The sequence below is a fragment of the Ambystoma mexicanum genome, chromosome 4q (genome assembly GCF_040938575.1).
Source record: "Ambystoma mexicanum isolate Mex_15411 chromosome 4q, UKY_AmexF1_1, whole genome shotgun sequence".
NCBI classification, from domain to species: Eukaryota; Metazoa; Chordata; class Amphibia; order Caudata; family Ambystomatidae; genus Ambystoma; species Ambystoma mexicanum.
This window is the reverse complement of record NC_090928.1, coordinates 410936892-410956953: the sequence shown is the minus strand read 5'-3', so window position 1 is coordinate 410956953 and position 20062 is coordinate 410936892.

The window sequence follows — 20062 nt, the reverse complement described above, 5'->3', positions numbered from 1 at the left end:
GAAAGGGTTGGATATGTTCGAGGTTATTATTATGTTAATAATATTGCATGTTCCCCTCTACCGGATTAAGTGTTGGTGCACTTGGGACCTGCGTCTTTTGATCTGGAGGATATTGTAAGGGTGATCACAAGACTTAAACCATCCAGAGCCCCAGGTCCAGACGGAATAACAAATGCTGTCATCAAACGTAATCCGACAAAGTGGGCAACATTGCTATTTAAATTGATCACCTCTATGTAGGAGAGTGGCGAGATACCGGAGAGTTGAAAAAAATCGATCTTAATTCCCATCTACAAAAAAGGAATGCGCTCTTGTCCCTCTAACCACAGACTGCTTGCTAAGTCCGACATGTGCTGTAATATCTTTAGCACATTATTATTGAGAACTATTAATACATTGATAAGGGAGAATAATATGATCCCTTACCAACACACTGGGTTTAGGTCAGGCTATAGCATAATATGTTTACACTTAATTACCTCATATCTGATATTTCTCGATACCCTGAAAGCAGCCTATATTTGTGCTTGATCGATTATAGTGGGGCTTTTAACTGTGTCAATCGTGAAAAACATTGAAACAAACTACAGGGTTGGGGTATTTGTCCTTTGGTGCTACACTTTGTCAAAGCAATGTACTCTGATACCACTGTCTTAATTTGTATGGGCAGGGGCGGACCTCTTGCATCTGCGGTTCTTACAAATAAAGGCTTAAAACAGGTCTGTGTGATTTCTTCAGTCTTGTACAATTTAAATGTGGCTGATATGAATTGCAGTCTGATTGGGATCACTAGTTTCCCTCCTAAAATAGGTGGCGTAGGCAACGGTTAGTTAACGTACGCGGACGATACTGTCATCTTAGATAACACTCCCATTGGCCCCAAAGTCTGTTGGATGCCCTGTGTATTTATGCTACACGTAATGATCTCGTCATAAATATAAAAAAGACTAAGGTGATGGTGTTTGGTGCCCAGGCCAGGAAAAAAAGAAAACCGTTTCATGGATGATGTACAATGAACTCTAATAATAATTTAGCGCTACGAACACGCAGGTATCTGAGCTCTGCTTATTATTACCCATGGTATGTGGTGCTCATTTAATAACCTAGAAGGATGAAAGGCTGAGGTTGGCCCTGCCAGGATCCGAACCTGCATCAGTAGGCTCGGCACAGATGTCAAAGTGAGCGCTCTACTCACTGGGCTATCGGACCGGCTATCAGACCTGGAGGTCGTGGATACCTACCCCTTTCTTGGTGCACCTATTGTGAATCACCCCTCTATTTTGCTGTATGAGAACACATTAGCACGCAAAATGACGAATCGATGGAATGTCATTAGAAGATATATTGTCATTAGAAGCTATATTGCAAGGAGAGGTGGATTTCCATTGAGGGCTTTATTGAAATATATAAATATAGTATTATACCAGGTGCTCTCTATGCATTGGAGATCCTAGAGGAGAAATATATTAATTGGCTCGACACATTAGAAGGTAGGTTATGGAGACCTGTTCTCAAGCGTCCGAGTGCTGTTCCGGTTCAAGCCATCAGATGTGAGTTGGGTCTTGTTTCTCTCACCACCTTGAGGAAAATACGTTGTACTAAGCTGTATAATAATATAATGTGAGCAGCAGGCCAAGAGAGTCTTTTTGGAATTATAGCTAATACCACACGCCTGGGATGTAAGAATGCTTTGGTGGGGAAACTGCAATGTACTGTGAACTCTTTTCTTCAGAACATCAATCTAAATGCTTCTGTTTATAATAATATGGATCCTAGTTTTAACATACGCATGACAAAAAAGCTTCTGAATGGGACATGATTACCTCATTGGAATACCTGAGTACTAAAAAAAGATATGCACTTTACATTATGCAAAGTTTCAACACAGGTAAACCATGTAAGTATGTATTGAAATATGGGAATTATGATTTTAAAAGATGTATGATGTTTCTTCATTTTAATATTTTACCTTGTAATGAGTATACTGGGGGATGGAGATCTATTCCATATGAAAACAGAACATGTTGCCACTGTGAACACAAGGTTGAAACAGCAAGACATGTACTTACCATGTGACCTAATTTAATTGGTTTTTATTATAGGGGCTAGAAGCAATTGGTTAGCATCCTAGATATGATTGTCTTGGATCAATTTTGGGCAGCAATCTTTGCGGCACACCCACTGGTTTACATTAGTGCTGCTTATTACATATGGAAAATAATTCTTAAATGATTTTAATGATTATGAATTGATATGTTTATGATTTTAATTGCATTGTATAGTAAAATAGTAAAATAGCTTGTAGTTTTTTAGTTTTTTTAGTTTTCTTTTCTACGTGTTTTAAATGCTGTAATAATACTGTGTATAAGGTTTTAACTAACCAAAGCACAATAAAATAAAAAATAAAGAATAAAAAAACAACTCCCATCAGCCCTAGCCAGCTTCATTCACGCTGAGGGACCACGGGAGATGTAGTCCAAAACATACTGAGAGCAGGTTGCAGACCTGCTTCCCCACGTTTTTGGCAGGGGACAAGGCGGGACTCTTGAACACAGCACACTCCTCAGCTTCTCCAACACAAGGTTACACTTCCTTTTCTCAATATCAGGGCCTTCTGTGCCCAAGTCTCTTTGATGCTTATTTTTTTGCCTCAGATGATCTGATGTTCCCTAAACAACGAAACAAAAGTACATTCGATTTATCTTCATGTTGGGCGATTACTGTTCACCCTATGATCCCCCTCAGCCGTGCTGCGATCCTTCCCTCAACTTTAGCCTCCCTCAGTTGGGCTCAGACCAATCACTCACTGTGGACATCCCTCGATTGGGTTCAAACTTGTCATCACAATGTTCACGGGCGTATTACTGCTCACCCTAGTTCACAGGCATCCGTTTGCCGGGTTCACATTTGCCAAAATACACAGTTCACTTTGCTTAGCTATCTCTTGGCATCCCTCAGTCAGGCTCACATTTGCCTCCACAACGTGCCAAAGTCTTTCGGCTGTACAAGGGGTTTGGCTTGACCTTCGTATGACCACTTTGACACCTTATGCCGGCCTCCCCTAAGGCCTCTTGGTACTTGTAGTTTCTACAACAACCAAAGTCTTTCGACTATGCACAGGTTTCAACATAACCCGCTACAGGACCACTTCAATTCCTTTATTCAACACCTTCTCCTTGTTCAGGAGCAGGGCACCAGTCAGAGTCCTTCGAATGAGCGCCCACGTGACGCCGGATCATTCTAACTGTGATACTAATTTTACTCACAAAAGACCTTTGTACTTCTTTCTTCATACAATATTGCCTTTCGCAACCTTGAGCCCAACACAGTCCTGTCTATTATCAGCGCTTTATAACTCACTGGCTGTGCCAAACTCTGTTGGCATCTCTTGCCTCTGGAGTCAAGGACGGTACCATGATGGCAACCACTTCTCCCTGCCCTGGCTATCAGTGCGGATGGGTCCCATGTACCGCTGACATCCTTCGCACCATTCGCCAGCTGTGATTCCCGGTCTTACGTTTCCCTTCTTGGAGGCTCTGTGCATCTGAGTTGAAAAGAGCAAGGGCAATTCCTTCCTTGTCGTCCTTTCAGATCTTGCCGCCTTTCTCCTCCATTTGAACTACCATCCTGGAATAGCTGCTTCCTCATGCGTTTGGTCTTGCTCTCCGCATGCTCTTGAGCTCTGCCTTTTATACCTATGGGGAAGCGAAAGGGAAGTCAGGTGAGTGTAGTTATCGGCAATTGCCTGACTCTGCCTGACACTTGTGTTGGGACATGTCAGGTATATTTACGGCTCTGGTGTTAGTCCGTTGTTTTTCGTGGTAATCTGTCTGTGAGAAAGTGTTTATGTCAAGAAAGGGGCGGGGGGTTGAGTTTCTAAATATCCTACTGGGTATGATGGGGAAAAGGTGTCATGAGGAAGGGGGTACCACGTATCACCCTTCGGTGTCCCACTTACACTTCCCGAAGACCCCCATCCAGGTGATCCTCCCTCACTGGTCCACCCCCAGGAACTGGATCTAATAGCGATGGCCGTGTTCTGGCCACCTGGATGATAGATCTCCGGGGGCTAGGGAGTAAGACACCTTCAGGTTTCTCACAGCACTGATAGTCATATTGCACATTGTGTCTCGAATCGTTTTTGACACTATTCCTGAAGAATCTGGTCAACTACGGTTAGTAGGGTTTGTTATTTAAGCAATAGCCCCCGCCCGGGTCTCCACACGGCTGGAGCCTGCCATCTTCCCCCACCAGGGACAAAGCAGGCTGAAGGTAAGTGGGGTTGGGAGGGCGGGGAGGAGGGAGGGAAGACAAAAAAAAACAAAAAACATACCTGAATCCCCGGCGGGGGACGAAGGCGGCCTCCAGCCGCGTGGAGGCTCGGAGCGGGATGGCCTGCTTCGAGCCTCTTCATTGGCTGAGGGGCTGCCACGCCCCCACCAGGGACAAAGGCGTGGAATCCGAGGGATTCCCATCTGGGTAATGCCCCGGCGAAGGTCAATCAGAATGGTTCTTTCATTCTGATTCTTCCTCGCTGGGTACTAATATGGAGTATCAACCAAAGGGCCCTCTACCAGACTTTAACTATGGGCACTCATTGAAAGAGAAATCCTTGAAATACTTAGTTATTTCTTTATCTGCAGGGGTAAAGGGTGGTAGGGAAGTGCATGCGCCATATGATCAAGACAATGTGTTCCCTTGGTTGTCTCGTGCTTTGTCCACCTCCCGGAGGGTCTCAGGGTGAAAATCAGTTAATTGCGATTATTCAACTATTCAAGTGTTATCATGGAATTTGCATGATCATATTCATCTCTTCACAAATCACATCCTGGGTTCACCTTTGAAAAAGTACATAGTGATAATGCTTCAGGAAACTTGGCTGATGACTTGCCCCGTATTAGATGGCTTTAAGATCTGTTTTCGCCTGCCATCAGGTGAGAGGAGGGGGGTCGTCCGTCAGGTGGCCTAATGTGTATTATTAAGTCCTCCCCAATACTTTTGGGTATAAAGGACTTTATGCCTCAGCAAGGGGCCCTTGCGGTAGAGATCTCTTTGCACCTCTGTAAGAAAATTCCTATTTGCAAACATCTATTGACACAAAGGGGTTGCAGAATTGGGCGGGTTCCTTGAGGTATTGTCTGACTTTGAAATGAACTGGAGGTGCTCCAGTGTGGAGGGGTTGGTATTTTTAGCGAGGGATTTGAATTCTTCATGTTTGAAAGATGTATGTGATACTTCTAGTGTTAATGATTTGCCTTTTTTAACTTCCACCTCTAAGAAGGAAAAACATGGTTTAAAATGGTCGAGAAGTCTCTTGGCATTGGGCTTACTTAAACCGAATGGATGTATAAAGGGAGATATACCCGGGATTCCCATATGTCACAGGGGCACAAGTCAATCAGTTGTGGATTACATTTTTGTGGACCATAGGTTATTACATCATTGTATTGGTCTAAAGATTAAGCGTAACATCTGGAGTGACCATTGCTTTTGGACCATTGATTCTTGGGATTCAGCTATCTAGCAAGAACTTGAGGGGGCCAACTAACATGCTTGTGAACCCAGGTGGAAATTGTGTCATCTGGAATTTGGGGGCCATTGTGAAATACAACAAGTACCTGGGAGTGGTTTTAAAAAATTCCACATATAAGTGGAACCTATTTACATTTACCCTAGTGAATTATGTATCACTGTTAGTCAGTAGCTTGATGTGTCTGCAACGCCAACAAAATACATATCTTTGGGGCTGAGAAACCACAAAGGTATACTCATGTCTTTGACCTTAAGGTCGCTGAGGATAAATGTACTTTGAGGCAGGCCATTAGAGAAATTAAAAGAAGGAAGTTGGCCCCGCAGGTTGAATCAAAGGCAGTCAACCTTAAGAGGCAAAGCTTTAAAAACTGGATCAAATGTCAGCGTGCTCGATTGCTTGAGCAGGATGCAGACTTGATATTTGAATTGTTGAAGAAGAACAACAATGGCAGTTTCTGGAGAGTGATTAATTCTGTAGAGGGTTGCCCAGCAGAGATTCAAACCAATGCAGTTGCTGAAGGAGATTGGGTCAAACATTTCGAGGCACTTTATTCCATGGAAAAAAGCCTTTTCCCTCAGATGAATCTACTGCTTGGATTGTGTGTTACTAAGGAGAGCATTAGCTTTGATTTAGAGCCCACACAGGACACTGTTGTTAAGTCTAGCAATTCTAGCACCCCAGGGCCCAATCATGTGTTGAATCGGCTATTCAAGTGGGACGTGGTGATTGGGCCATAATTCTCGCTCTTTTGTTTAAAGATGTGTTTGCTAGGGGTTTCTACCTTCTGTTGTGGGGTACCACCTTCATCATTCCAATTTATAAAATAGAAGAGGGTAATATCTGATCCCCGTAGCTATTGACCAATCTCTATTCTAGATGCTCATAGCAAAATCTTTGCTAGTATGTTATTTCGGCATCTTGAAATATGGGCTGCAGGAATCGGTGGAATCAGGAAGCACCAGACTGGTTTTCGAAAAATGCACGGCACAAGTCTGAATGGTTATATTTTGAGATCGATACAGGAGAAGTTCTGGTCTGGCAGATACGAGAGGGCGTATGTGGTATCGATGGATTTAATCTCAGCGTTTAACTTGGTAAATAGAGATCATTTATGCAACAAACTGTATAATTGGGACATTCCATCTGGCCTGCTTAGATTAATAGTAGGGCTCCATGAGCATTCAAATATCCAAGTCAGGCTTGACCAAAGAGTGTCTGTCTGTAGGAAAATAGACACTAGGACAGGCTTCAGGCAGGGATGCATTTTGGCTGCCTGCCTCTTTAACCTTTACATTTCTGATGCAGATAAATGGCTGGAGGGGCACTCATCTGTTCCACCTAAAATAGGTATCAATGGCATAATATGGCTCTCTTATGTTGATGATCTTTTATTGTTTGATTTAAAACCCATTGGCCTCCAATGACTAATAACAGATTTTTCTGATTACGCTACTACTAATTTATTGAAAATCAACATCACAAAGACTAAGGTCCTGAAGATTGGTAGGTGCATGAAAAAGAAAACATTTGCATGGACATTGAAATCAGAGAGCTTGGATCAGATGGATAGGCTTATTTATTTAGGCTTTCCTATTTTGTGTTGTCAATGTAAAAAGCAGGTGCTGGACATTTTGAGGAATAAGGCAATGGCCCTATCAATACAGATGAAAGGTATACAAACGAAATACTGCAAGGATTCTCTAAACCTTCCTGTGAAGTACTTTGAGGGAAAGGTTATCCCTAAAATCACAAATGGCATCAAGGTTTTGTCATTTTGGGTCATGGAAAGCTTGCAAAATCTGGAAAGCTACATCTGACGCAGAGTGTTGTATGTTCTGAATGGAATTGCCACTGAAGCCATAAGGTATGAGTTGGGTATTACCTCGATGGCTGCTAGAGTGCAATGGAAAGGCCTGCAGCTATTTTATGGGATCTTAAACCCACCATAGGCTTCCTTATATGGGGATTTGGAGATAGTCATGTGCAATGGGCAGGAACCTGTATTGAATGCTTACGTATTGTGAAAGTATATTGCTACAGCTGGAACCCACCACAGTTGATCTTAAGTGTAATCTCGGTAAAGTGAAAACAACTCTTTACAGGCAGGATTGGATTAGAACTGTCATTGTCTTGAATCCTTGAAACACCTGACGCATGAACACAAGCTGCTCGGTGTAATGGCACCTCATTTAAGAGTTTTTTCTTGTCCTGAGGCACGCATTGAATTTATTAGGTTCTGATGGAACTTGTATTTAATGGGAGAGAACTTAAAAAGATGAAATGCCCTCTTGGAGAGTATAGGAACTTGCTGATTTTGTTATAATCTAAATGAAATAGAAACTGTGAAACATATCTTTGTGGTTCTATGTCATTTCAGCAACGCCCATTTTTATGACCGTGTTTTTACGAAGAGATTTTGCCAAAAAATCTCATCAACTTTTTTAACAATTATTTTGGGGGGGTTCCCCCCAAATCCCATCCTCTACCTATTTGTTGTTATTCCTGACCCCCCAGCCCTCTATATGCCCTTTCCCACCACCCAAACATTTTCAAAAGTTTTTTTTCGCTAAAACTCTTCATAAAAATACCCATCGTAAAAACGGGTGTCGATGAAAGTACGTTATACTCTCTTATAAACTGTCCAAATTTGTTGCTGGTGCGAGTATTGTATTTAAAGGATTTTGTCAATTCTCTTTCATTTGTAGAGAGTGAACAATTGTGACAGTGGTGTCTGTGGGTCATTCCCTATCACTAGCCCTTGAATTAGAAGTGGGACTTTGGGAGTATGCCAAGCAATTGTTGAATGTAAGATCATGCAAGTGCATAATGTATTACATCATCGTTTAGTCTTATTGAGTTTAGAGTTTAAAAATGGTAGTGCACCATGAAACTTGGAAAATTTAGATTTTTTTAGTGTGAGATGAAATTTGATGATTAACTTGGATTTTTAGTGTAATACGACATTTTGAAAATGTGGACTTTTTAATAGACAGTGAATGTTCTGTATTGTTTTTCGTACTGTATCACATTTTGTTTTATTTGACAATGTGTTCTTTGACATTGTTACGGTTGAACCAAGTTTTTTTAACCGATGTACAATAAAAAATAAAAGAAATAAAAAAAAGATCCTGGTAAAACTGTCCGCCAGACAAGCTCTCACTTCTAAAGCAGCAGGAACTGTCTGCCCTCCATCAAACAAAGCATGAACCACAATTTGCTGAAAATCAATCCATCAAAATCTGAAATTCAGTTAAATCCATCGAGTCCCATTTAATGTCACAAATGTTTCAGCCGATGTAGTAACTACATTTCTTTTGTCAAGGAATGGCAAACTATCTTAAAATATGACTGTACCCTATGTCAACATGTAGTCTCTGTGTCTAAGAATTGCTTCTTTCACATCAAGACTGAAACGTCTGCTTTCCTTTTTGACTGTTCCACAAAAAGTAATAGCAGTTAATGCATTTGTTCCTTGCAGATTAGCATTTGGTAATAGCATTTACTTTGGCGTCTCTGGCAAATTGTTGCTCTGGCTGCAAAGAATTCAGAATGGGGCTGCAAGACATTTGCTTAGAAGTATCACCCAGTCATAGGCTGTGCATTGACTTCCAGTTAAACAGTGCATCATCTTCAAGTCTATTCGTCAACTTCACAAGACGCTATTTTGGCTTACTGCACAAAAACCCAGACTCATTTAAAAGTGGAAAAGGTCGCTTTAATCTGACAGGCCAAAGTTTACAATTAAACGCTTACCTGGCTCCATGGCCTTACAGACTAAAGAAATATTTTAAACAACCAATTAAATAATTAAACATTTTCATTTTCCTCCAACAATTATATAATTAAATAAAGCCACTTCCTCCCTAACTATCCCTTGGACCCTACCGTTTCCTTCCCCCTTTTCCGGGCGTCCCGCTTTCTCCCCAGGGCCATGCCTCTCCAGGCTCAATACCTGTTCCCCGGGGGTGGCCCGCTTGTGCAAACAGCACCACCCCATCCTTTCCCGTGCCATTCCCCCATTGTGCTTCCCTCCCCCCACATCTAAAGGGGCCATGCCCCCGGAGCCCAGAACCACTTCAATACCCCTCAGACTCGCCTCTACACCAATCTCCCCCCTCATATGACCTGCAGCCAGTCTGACCTGCAACATCAGCAACAGAAATTTTTCATTACAACTTTACTAATGCCCCGACCTGTCACAAAAAAACTACCAGACAATAGCTCCTTAACAGACACCAAAAAACCCTGTAAAAACTTGACATGGGAAGTAAAAAACCCTGCAGAACCCAAGTCCCACGTACAATTATCCCCCCCCCAGATACCAGACCTAACCCAAAAGAAAGGGGTGGGAGGGCGGCACAATCACCAATTCCAACCGTCGCCTGCCTCCCGAACCTTCCCTGGACCCTTAACTACCCTGAGGAGGCGCTCTGCCCCCCACGGCCACTCGCTGGCCATGTGCAGCGCCAAAAACATCCCCGGAGGAAATGCTTCGCATTCCCCCCAGGCCCCCCCTTTTGGCTCACTGCACAAAAACCCAGACTCATTTAAAAGTGGAAAAGGTCGCTTTAATGTGACAGGCCAAAGTTTACAATTAAAAGCTTACCTGGCTCCAGGGCCTTACAGACTAAAGAAATATTTTAAACAACCAATTAAATAATTAAACATTTTCATTTTCCCCCAACAATTAAATAATTAAATAAAGCCACTTCCTCCCTAACTATCCCTTGTACCCTACCGTCTCCTTACCCCTTTTCCAGGCGTCCCGCTTTCTCCCTGGGGCCATGCCCCTCCAGGCTCAATACCTGTTCCCCCGGGGTGGCCCGCTTGTACAAACAGCACCACCCCATCCTTTCCCGTGCCATTCCCCCATTGTGCTTCCCTCCCCTCGCATCTAAAGGGGCCATGCCCCCGGCACCAGAAAAACCCTCCACCGAGGTGTTCTTTCTGCCCCACCTCCCCCACCATTTTTCTTTACCTCCAACTCCTTAACCAATCTCCCAGCCAAGAGCCCAAGCCCGCCAGATAATGATTATTCCCATAAAGCTACAAGTGTACACCATCCTCTCTAAAGATCATGAATCCCTCATAGACCATTTCCTTATGGTCCATAACCTGTACCGCCATCGAGGCACAAAGCTCAACCATCTCTCTGTTTATCCCCTTCCTAGTCCGCTCTATCGCTCCCTCACTTCTCACTCCGTTCCAAACTCTCCGCGGCAACAACTTAGTCCTTACTACAGCTGCTCGAGGCCACATTTCACGAACCCAGACTAAATCCCTTTTCATTTTCCTCAGAAGAGCCACCCCCGTATCCCTTACCAGGTCATTCTCCCCAGCATGAATAATCAACACCTCTGGAGCCCCATAGCGTTCCTTCATCCCAGCCAACATAGGAAGCAAATGATTCCCAGCGCAGACCCCCTAACCCGTGCCATTTTACCACAACATCTTTATAGTTGCAACCCAGTTGCCTGCCAACAACCCTTTTCTCAGCTTCTTTCCCTGCCCACTTAACCCTAGAATGTCCCACAAACCAGCTTTTTGACATCTGACCCGACCTCCTAGCAGCATCTGAAAAAGAAATTACAAAATCACTTACAAATCAACAACATCCTAATAAATGCAACACTCCTGCTACCTACTGAAAAATTCTATAAAGACATCCCGTTTGCCCCGGTCTCTGACATACCCTTTGTATCTCCCTTACTTCCAGCGTCCCAACCTTTTCACCTACTCCTCTGAATAGCCCAGCCTGCTACCTACAGATGCTGCACCCCTCCTAAATGAATGAGTTCCAACCTCCTAACCTTTCCCACACCACTAGTAACACCTTCCTCAGTACCCTATCCTTCCTGGCCATCTCCTTATCCCTCTCCAAAAACACCCCCGGTCCTCTCCTACCTGTCCCCCTATATTTCGCACCCTTCACCTAACATTTAAACAATACACCTAAACCCACTTAGCCCCCCTTTTTCCTCTAAACTATTACCCTCCTGCTCACCCTGCCCCCCCACCTTCCAACACCTTATTAATATGGCCCTGCGTTGCCCCCCCTGCACCAGGGGCCCACGTGCACACCCGTCCATGCAGGCCTTTTTCTTTATTACTCCTCTTCGCCACTGCACCAGGGGCCAAAACTGCAAACCCGTCCATGCAGTCCCTTCCATATAACTAATCTTCAAGCTCCTTGCGTCCATTACCACCTGTTTCCCACCTGCACCAGGGGCCCTAGTGCACCCCCGTCCATGAAGGCCCCTTTTCTGCCTTACTCCTCTCCACCGCTGCACCAGGGGCCAACCTGCGCCCCGTCCATGCAGTCCATTCCATATAAATTCCTCTTCCAGAACCTTGCTTCGTTGCTCCACATTTTTCCCCCAGCTGCACCAGGGGCCCTAGTGCACCCCCAGTCCATGCAGACCCATCTCATCACTTCCCCCTGCTGCACCAAAGGCGCTCCCGCACCTCCGTCCATGCAGTCTGAAGCTTACTCACCTTGTCGTGTGGCAAGCGTGAGGGCTTCGCCACCGTCGTTCATGCCCTCCAAACGATAGCCACCACCGTTTAACAATTTCCACATTTACATCCCCCCTGCGGCCCTCCCCTGCCCTACCTACATGTCTTCCTCCTCACCCCTCTCCTATCCCCTTTGGATTGCCCCCAAAACCTCTCAAACCTTGTGCCCCCCCCTCCTTTTACGATAAACTGAGCCCGACCTACCAGCACTCCCCAACTTACCTGGCATGCAGTCCTTCCCCCCCTCCTCCTTGCCCCGCTCCTCGCCCTGACCCACTGTCCCCTGCCTGAAAACAATCTGTAACCGGATGCCGACCCGCACACCTGCTGCACTAGTGTTTAAATTTGCACATCCACCTCGTGCAGCCTTCTTTATTGAACGCCCCACATGCTGTTGAGGGCTGTCCTCTGCCTCCTCCCTCCACCCCCTCATGGGTCGAGGCGACCAAGAAAGGGCTGGTAAGGCAGAGGCAGCCCACTTGCTGTGTGCAATGTCGGGCAGGCCTCGTCGAAGCCATCCATTGCAGCCAAAGATCCATGTCTATCTCCCCTCAGACCGCCTGACTGTTCTCCGCCATTCTTGCTCTGAATTCCTCATCATAGCGTACCCAGGCAAATCCCCCAAAACTCGTGAAAGCCTTCCTAATCGCGTCCATATATTTAAGCAGGGCCACGCATCGCTCTGGGAATTTTTCACAATATACACTGGCATAAATGATAAATGCCGACGTCCAATTCTCAATAGTCACCGGGACCCTTGGGCGCGAAGCCAGTTCCCTCTCTTCTTCTTTAGACCCCTCCTTTGCTCTCACTTCCCTATGGAGCAACTTAAAAACATCTACAAATTCCCCCGCATGAATCTTCTCCCTGAAAGCTGCCATCAAGTGCGCCCCCAACGGTTTTGTTATACCCATGTATGGCAGTTTTTCCCCTTACCTTTCACTTCAACCTCCTTTTCTTTTTCAACTTGCACCTCGAGCACCAATGGCTCCACCACCTTGTCCGTTTGGACCTCCACTGAGCAAATGCTCTTCTCATCCCCCAAGGCTCCAATGGCCTGTACACCAACTTCTTTCCTTACCCCTTGCAGTCCAGACCCATAATTTCCTGTCCCCCTTCTGATGTTCCCCCTCTGCCATGCAGATGCCCATTCCCTTTCCCGCCCTCCTCTTTCCACACAGCCCGTCTGTGGTCTGGCGTCCACACCGATGCTCCTCATCTCTTTTCTTAGAGGGCTCCTACTGCGGGGACAAAACATATCAGCAGACTCACCCAGCCAATAATTCCCCCGACCTCTTGCCCCCGACCACCCTGCACCTGCCTTTCCTGATCCCACCACAAACTTCTTCTCTCCTACCCCCTTTCCCTTACAGCCCTATAACCTTCTACCTCCCACTGGCCCACATAATCCTCCAATCCAACTTCATCACCCCTTAAATACCATTGTGGATGCGAGCTCATGCCCGAGTTGAGTTGATCTTCTTCGTGCGAGCCCAGGGCGTCCCCCGCTACTCCTTTGACATCTTCTCGGTGGGGCCGCAGAAACCCCTGCCTGGTCCTCTTCTCTCGGGCGAGGCGTGCCGTCCTCCACCCTGAAATCCTCATTGCTAGGGGCCGTGCTGCACCCTCTAGGCTCTCCTTGCGCTGACCGAGGAGGGGCCGTTCTAAAACCCTCTACCTCCACCTGAACAGTGGGGGCTTCGCAGCGCCCTCCGCCCTCACTCCCTCTACCCGGGGGGCGTTCCGCGCCCCACTCTAACCTCCTTAATTGATGGGGACCTCTCCCTCCTTCTCCCACTTGCACTCTTCTGCAGGTATTTATCCCCTCTTCCCCTCGGCCCTGTCACCCCCTTCTGCGCCCCATCACCGCCCCCACCGTGGTTCCCTTGACCCACCTCTTTTTGAGCACTCCTAACTTCCCTAGGGCTATCATTCACTCCCTCCCTCACTGGCTCCCCACCCGAAATCCTTTCTCCCCCGGACGCCCTCCTGTCTATCTCCCTCCTCATCTTCCTGCCCCAGGATTCCCAAACCGCCCCTCTCCCCGCTGCGGGGGTGCAAGCCACCATTACCGCGAAAGCCCCATCAGCCGCAGCTCTACGCTGCGGCCTGCCCCCATTTACCTCCCCTTCTCCCGTTACTTCCCCTACCGCCCCTTCCAATTGGGCCTTAGATGCCCTGCTAATAATTTCCAGGGCCTCCCTCAGAGCCCTAGCATCAACCAAACCCTTCTTGCTAGCTCTCTGGCCCACCATTGTGCACCAATAATCTGGTTGTGCACTAAAATATGCCCCCTGAAAATTAAGCTAGCTAACCTACGCCGCCGAGCCAAAACCTACCCATGGACCTATACCCAAAATGCCAAAACTGCCATCTTTGAACAGCGTAAAATTAACACCTCATAAAAAACCACTGGTAATATGTAAAGCAAAATAGTATATTTGTTTATTTATTTATTATTATTATATTTTTTTCTTCCTATTTTACTCCCCTAAATACTGCCCCCTCTTAATGCCCTCGCCCTCATAGACCCCCAATCCTGCTCTACAGTGCCCAGCTAAAACCCTACACCCACCAGACACAAGATCCCCTTGAAACAAAGATCCACTTGAACACAGTACCTCCCACACTGCCCCCTGGTGGATCGCGAGATGTGCTGCACTGTAAAGCAATCAAGGAAAAATAGAGCTGTCCCTTTAATAGTAATTTGGCATTTATATAGCGCTACGAACCCTCAGGTATCTGAGCGCTGCTTATTATTACCCACGGGATTCGAACCTGCTGTTAGCAGGCTATGCACTGATGTCAAAGCAAGCGCTCTACTCGCTGTGCCACTTGACCAGTTATGAGCCCAATGACACTAGACAGCCCATGCATCCTTAATCTTGTCTCTGTGAGAGAAAAACCCCGGGCCCTGGACACGGAGCTGCAGGCTGCTAATAACATAAACCGCAAATGCCCATAAAACGCACTCTTAAAAGAGAAAACGCTTGCATGCAACTTTCCCAAATCCCCCGAAGAATGAACTGGCCAAGAATCCGTGTTCCTAACCCCACCCCTTCCTCCCAATTAGAAACGGTCGAAACGTTCGCTCTACAACCTGCAAACTTAAAAAGGAAAACCAACTGAACTACAGCGGCTCCCGTAAACACCCCGCCAACAGCGCTTTCTTCCCCCCAGGTAAGAAAATGGAGGTACCTTATTTACGGTACCTCTGCTATAAAACGTATTATTTTTTTTATATAACTACCTACACAATAAACCTATGCGCTAAGATGCCCTATTCCTCACCTCTACCGATAACCCCTTCAAAAAGCCCAACTGAGGGAAGGCTCGGGAGCAGACGACAGGACTGATACAATCACCAATTCCAACCATCGCCTGCCTCCCGAACCTTCCCTGGACCCTTAAATACCCTGAGGAGGCGCTCTGCCCCCCACGGCCACTCGCTGGCCGTGTGCAGCACCAAAAACATCCCCGGGGGAAACGCTTTGCGTTCCCCTGGGGACCCCCCTTCCACAACAAAAACCTTTGTTTGATAAATAGCACCCACTTCGCGATCTTCAATTATTCGGTTGAACTTTACACCGTGCCTTGCTATATATCTCGTGATCGATCTTTCTCAGTGCAGGCTTTCAAACTGTGGAATGATTTATCACCATGGTTACGAACCGAGTCAAACTCACTCATATTATCTTAAAAAACGTAAGCACTAACTTTTTAAGTCCACCGTTTGAGAATTGCTTCCAGCTTCTCCTGATACTGATCTATTTTGCTTGCATCTAATGCATCAAATAGTGACAAGATGCCTTCTCTGGGAATGTCTGTGTTCTACTAAACCTCAAACATGAACATTAATAGGAATGACGATGTGAAAAAGTGGGCATCGCAGCTGTAAGACACTGAATGGTCAATACTGATCCTTCTGTTCATTGTAGTAATGAGCTGGTGAAATACACCAAACTCATAGTGAGTAACAAGGTAGCTGAATTCCCTACAATCAGTATTGTCACTTTTATTATCATTTTCAGTCAACATCGGATCCATGTCCTTGTTTCTCTATTTTTCCTGCACCTGTTTTATGGTGGAGCTCTTTATTGTGTTTGCACAGCGTTTGTGCATTTGGAGCTCATGACCCACACTTTTACTTCTCACGGAAGCCGTGTTTCCCCCTTTAAACCGTGCCCCTCCACCACCCTCTTTTGAGGGCAGTCTCCCCAACCACTCAATCGCTTGCCTCCCTCCCTTACCTTTGTTCCCGCTGCAGGTGACCTCTGCTCGATCTTCCTCTCTGTCACTTCCACGTCTCTCCCCACTTCCCAAAACCGGTTCAGCCTTTCACCTCCCCTTCTGGTGCATTCACTGCACCGAGCCTGTGCCAGCATTAGCACCCCTGCCACTTTTAATTGAAATTCTGAGAGCCCTTTATAAGCTATCCAACATTTCCTCTGGCTTAAATTCACTGGAGAGCATTTTGTGGATGAAGGGCATAGAAAACAAAGTAGCAGAAATAAAATGTCCACCACTTTTTCTATGGAATCCACTTAAAATCATCCCCTAATTATAGGAGGCAGATGCCATAGGAATCCATTGTAAATGTCTCCCATAGTCATTGATTGGCGGAGGCGTTGCCCTTTTCCAGAAACATAATGGGAAAGTGTGCAGTGAAGGTGATTTTTCTGATGTTTTACTCTTCACTTTTCCAGTACCTGGTGGAACATTTGGAGATTGCACCGAGGGGACCTTTAGCACTTATTTGAAAATGGAGGCGATCCCCTCCTTGCATTGCACTCTTAAGTTGAACATGACCCCCTATGTTTCTAGCCTTTAAATCAGCGATCATCCATCCCAAATCTGTTATCACACCTCATTCCTGTCTTGCTCCTTTTTTCATTTAAAGTATGTTATTAAGTACAGGGTCGAACAGCGAAACACATAAGGACAGTAGCATGTTAAGACGCACCAGGCAATAGACAAAAGAACCTCACACACATCTGATTCCTTAGGTTAATTCCTAACAGAAATTGGGGGTCATGGTTCAGCAGCTGGTAAGAAATGGTGGCAAAATGTTACCAACATTTTTACCAATCCTCAGGATTCTCTTTCATTTGTCAGGCGGAGGTGGGGTGCACAGCAGAATTTACATGGTCAGTTGCTTTTCCTACCTCTCCAGCCAAATGCAGCCCACTACCACTAGCATGTATCGAATCCGCCTGAAACTACCACTGGGTAAAAGTAGCCAAATTCCATAAGAATCCATTCCAAATGCTTCTTGCAATTGTTAATTGCGGGAGGCATTTACACTTTTACAGAAACGTAGTGGAAAAGTGAAGGATAAAGGCAATTTCAGCTTTGCTACAATCTTTACTTTTTCACTGCATGGTGGAGCATTGAAATATTGGGTGAAGGGGACCCCTGAAGTTTCCATATAATATTCATCTAGAATCAGATAGTCCATTCCATGTAATCCGACACTAGGCCCTGAGAACCAGATATGTACCCGCGAAGAGCGGCACGTGGTGCGGGTCAGGGGTTTGTAGGAACGACAATGTTGGAATCCGTTTAGCCACAAACAAGAAATGGCTAGATTCTGTGCCCGCCAGAGAAGAATCTAGGGATGTAAATTAATATCACAAAAACCAAAATCTCAAACTACAAAATCAAGAACACAATCGGTTTGCATTTGGTAATTAGATATATTATTTTTTTTTGGTCCCCTGCAACCTTGCTCCTCTAATTTGGTATTTTGGAATACAAGATTTTTGTAGTCCCAAAATGAAGGACTTTGGGTGATACAGGATTTTAAATACAGTATTTTCGTTGAATACCGAATCTAGCCATTCGTGTTCAGGAAGGGAGGCGTCAGTGAGATTACCCATTTTCCTGTCGTACATATAAATGGCGTGTTAAAACATGGAAGTAGTGAACAGTTAATTGAAGAAGTATTCTACAGCTGGTTTCATGGATGGCTTCCACTCTCATAGCATCGTCCTTATAGATGTATCAACTCTCTCAACGCAATAACTGGCAGGTGTCGCCTTTGATCTCATCCCCCTCCCGCTGGCACCCATAAAAAACGTACTTAAAATAAATATATCTTTTCGAATACTCAGCTCTCTATAACCTTTTCAGTTACAAAAACTGCCTGGTTTATACCAGGTGGTAAATTTCTTCTGGCATTTTTGCTGATTTCCTTTGATTTTGCAGGCAGAGTTGGTGAACATAGTAGACTTAACACGCCTGCCTACTCCTCCAGGCCCACCTGCCAAATATGCATGCTTTTCCGCTAGCATGTATTTTCATATTGGTGGAAAACCAATGAAGTCCTACAATTACTGCCTGGTTAAATCAGACAGATTCCACAGCTACCCAATGTCAGTGCCACTCACAATCGTTCATTGCGGTGGACATTTCCACTTTTCCACCAAAGCAGTGGAAAAGTGAGGAGTAAAGAAGACTGCCTGTTCTTACTCCGAACTTTTCCAGTACGTGGTGGAAAAGAGGAAAATTGCACCAAGTGGACATGTTGCACAAAAGTGCAAACAGAGCCGGTTCCAACCATGAAAGTTACATGTCTACGACCATGGTCCCACCGAATGCTTCTTCCAGTTACCTTGATAATGGACCGTCACAATCCACCAGAGAAATATGCGCAGTAAAACATCTGGAGAAGCAATAGCGCGCCTTTCATTGGTGGTAGTGATCCAAGATGGAACATCTAATGACCTCGGCCTGACAGAGACCGATTGGGCTTATTGCCTAAAACTTGGCTTAACTCCTTACAGTTTACAATTCACTTGCTTAACTCCTTCTTACAATTTACAATTCACTTGCTTAACTCCTTACAATTTACAATTCACTTGCTTAACTCCTTACAATTTACAATTCACTTGCTTAACTCCTTCTTACAATTTACAATTCACTTGCTTAACTCCTTACAATTTACAATTCACTTGCTTAACTCCTTACAATTTACAATTCACTTGTTTAACTCCTTCTTACCGCTTTTACAATTCACTTGCTTAACTCCTTCTTACCGCTTTAGCAATTCACCTGGACATTGTTTTTGAGAACCCATGGCATCTTTCATTTAAACTACCCTCTTTTCATGTGTCAAAAAGGAGAAGTGGGGTGGGGGGGAGAAATAAAAAAAAATGAGAAAGTTGCACTGTGGGGCACCATGAGCGTTTTCACTCAAGTGCAAAAGGTCCTCTCTGTGTAATTCTCTACATTTCCAAAATGGAGTGGAAATGGAAAGAGTAAAACACAGACAAATTGGCCTTGACTGTTCACTTTTACCCACCCTTTTGGAAAAATGGTAAATGCCTCCCACAATTCATGAATGCGGAAGGCGTGTACAATGGATTATTGTGGAATCTGCCTGCTTTCTACAGGTGGTACATTCAAGCATATTCCACAGAGATCCACAGCATTGACGTCAGCATAATAAATTCATGAGCTGACTGTAGTGCTGTTGAGTTTGCACTGCGTATGGGTAAAGCTACCGGCCATGCTAAGTCTTCTCCGCCGTACCCATCCACGGTGCAAATCCATTAAGATCCCTTGTATCAGTACATGGTATGGTAAAAGTGGGGATAACCATTAGCATCACTTTTACTGCCACTTATTACTGATCCGGGAGGATTGGAAAATTACCCCCTTGAATGCTAGTTAACTCAGCGTGAACCTTGCACTGTAGATGAAACCTATATACGCGTGCAGAAAGAGTGGACATCTTTCTATAATATATGATCCACAGTTACATATGAAATATGAACCCTAAAAAATACTGAGACTAAAAGCAAAACTTGATTCCAAGGGAAAACTATCTAATGATGTGTTATTTATATAGCGCCTTTATGCAAAGCGCTTTAGAGAGCACATATTTACATACAATATCACCCAACCGAAATTGGTACTTATTTATCCACCTCGGAAGGATGAAAGGCTGAGTTGGCATTCGAACCTGCGACCTGCAGATCACGCTCAGATAGCAGCAGCGAGAGCTCAACC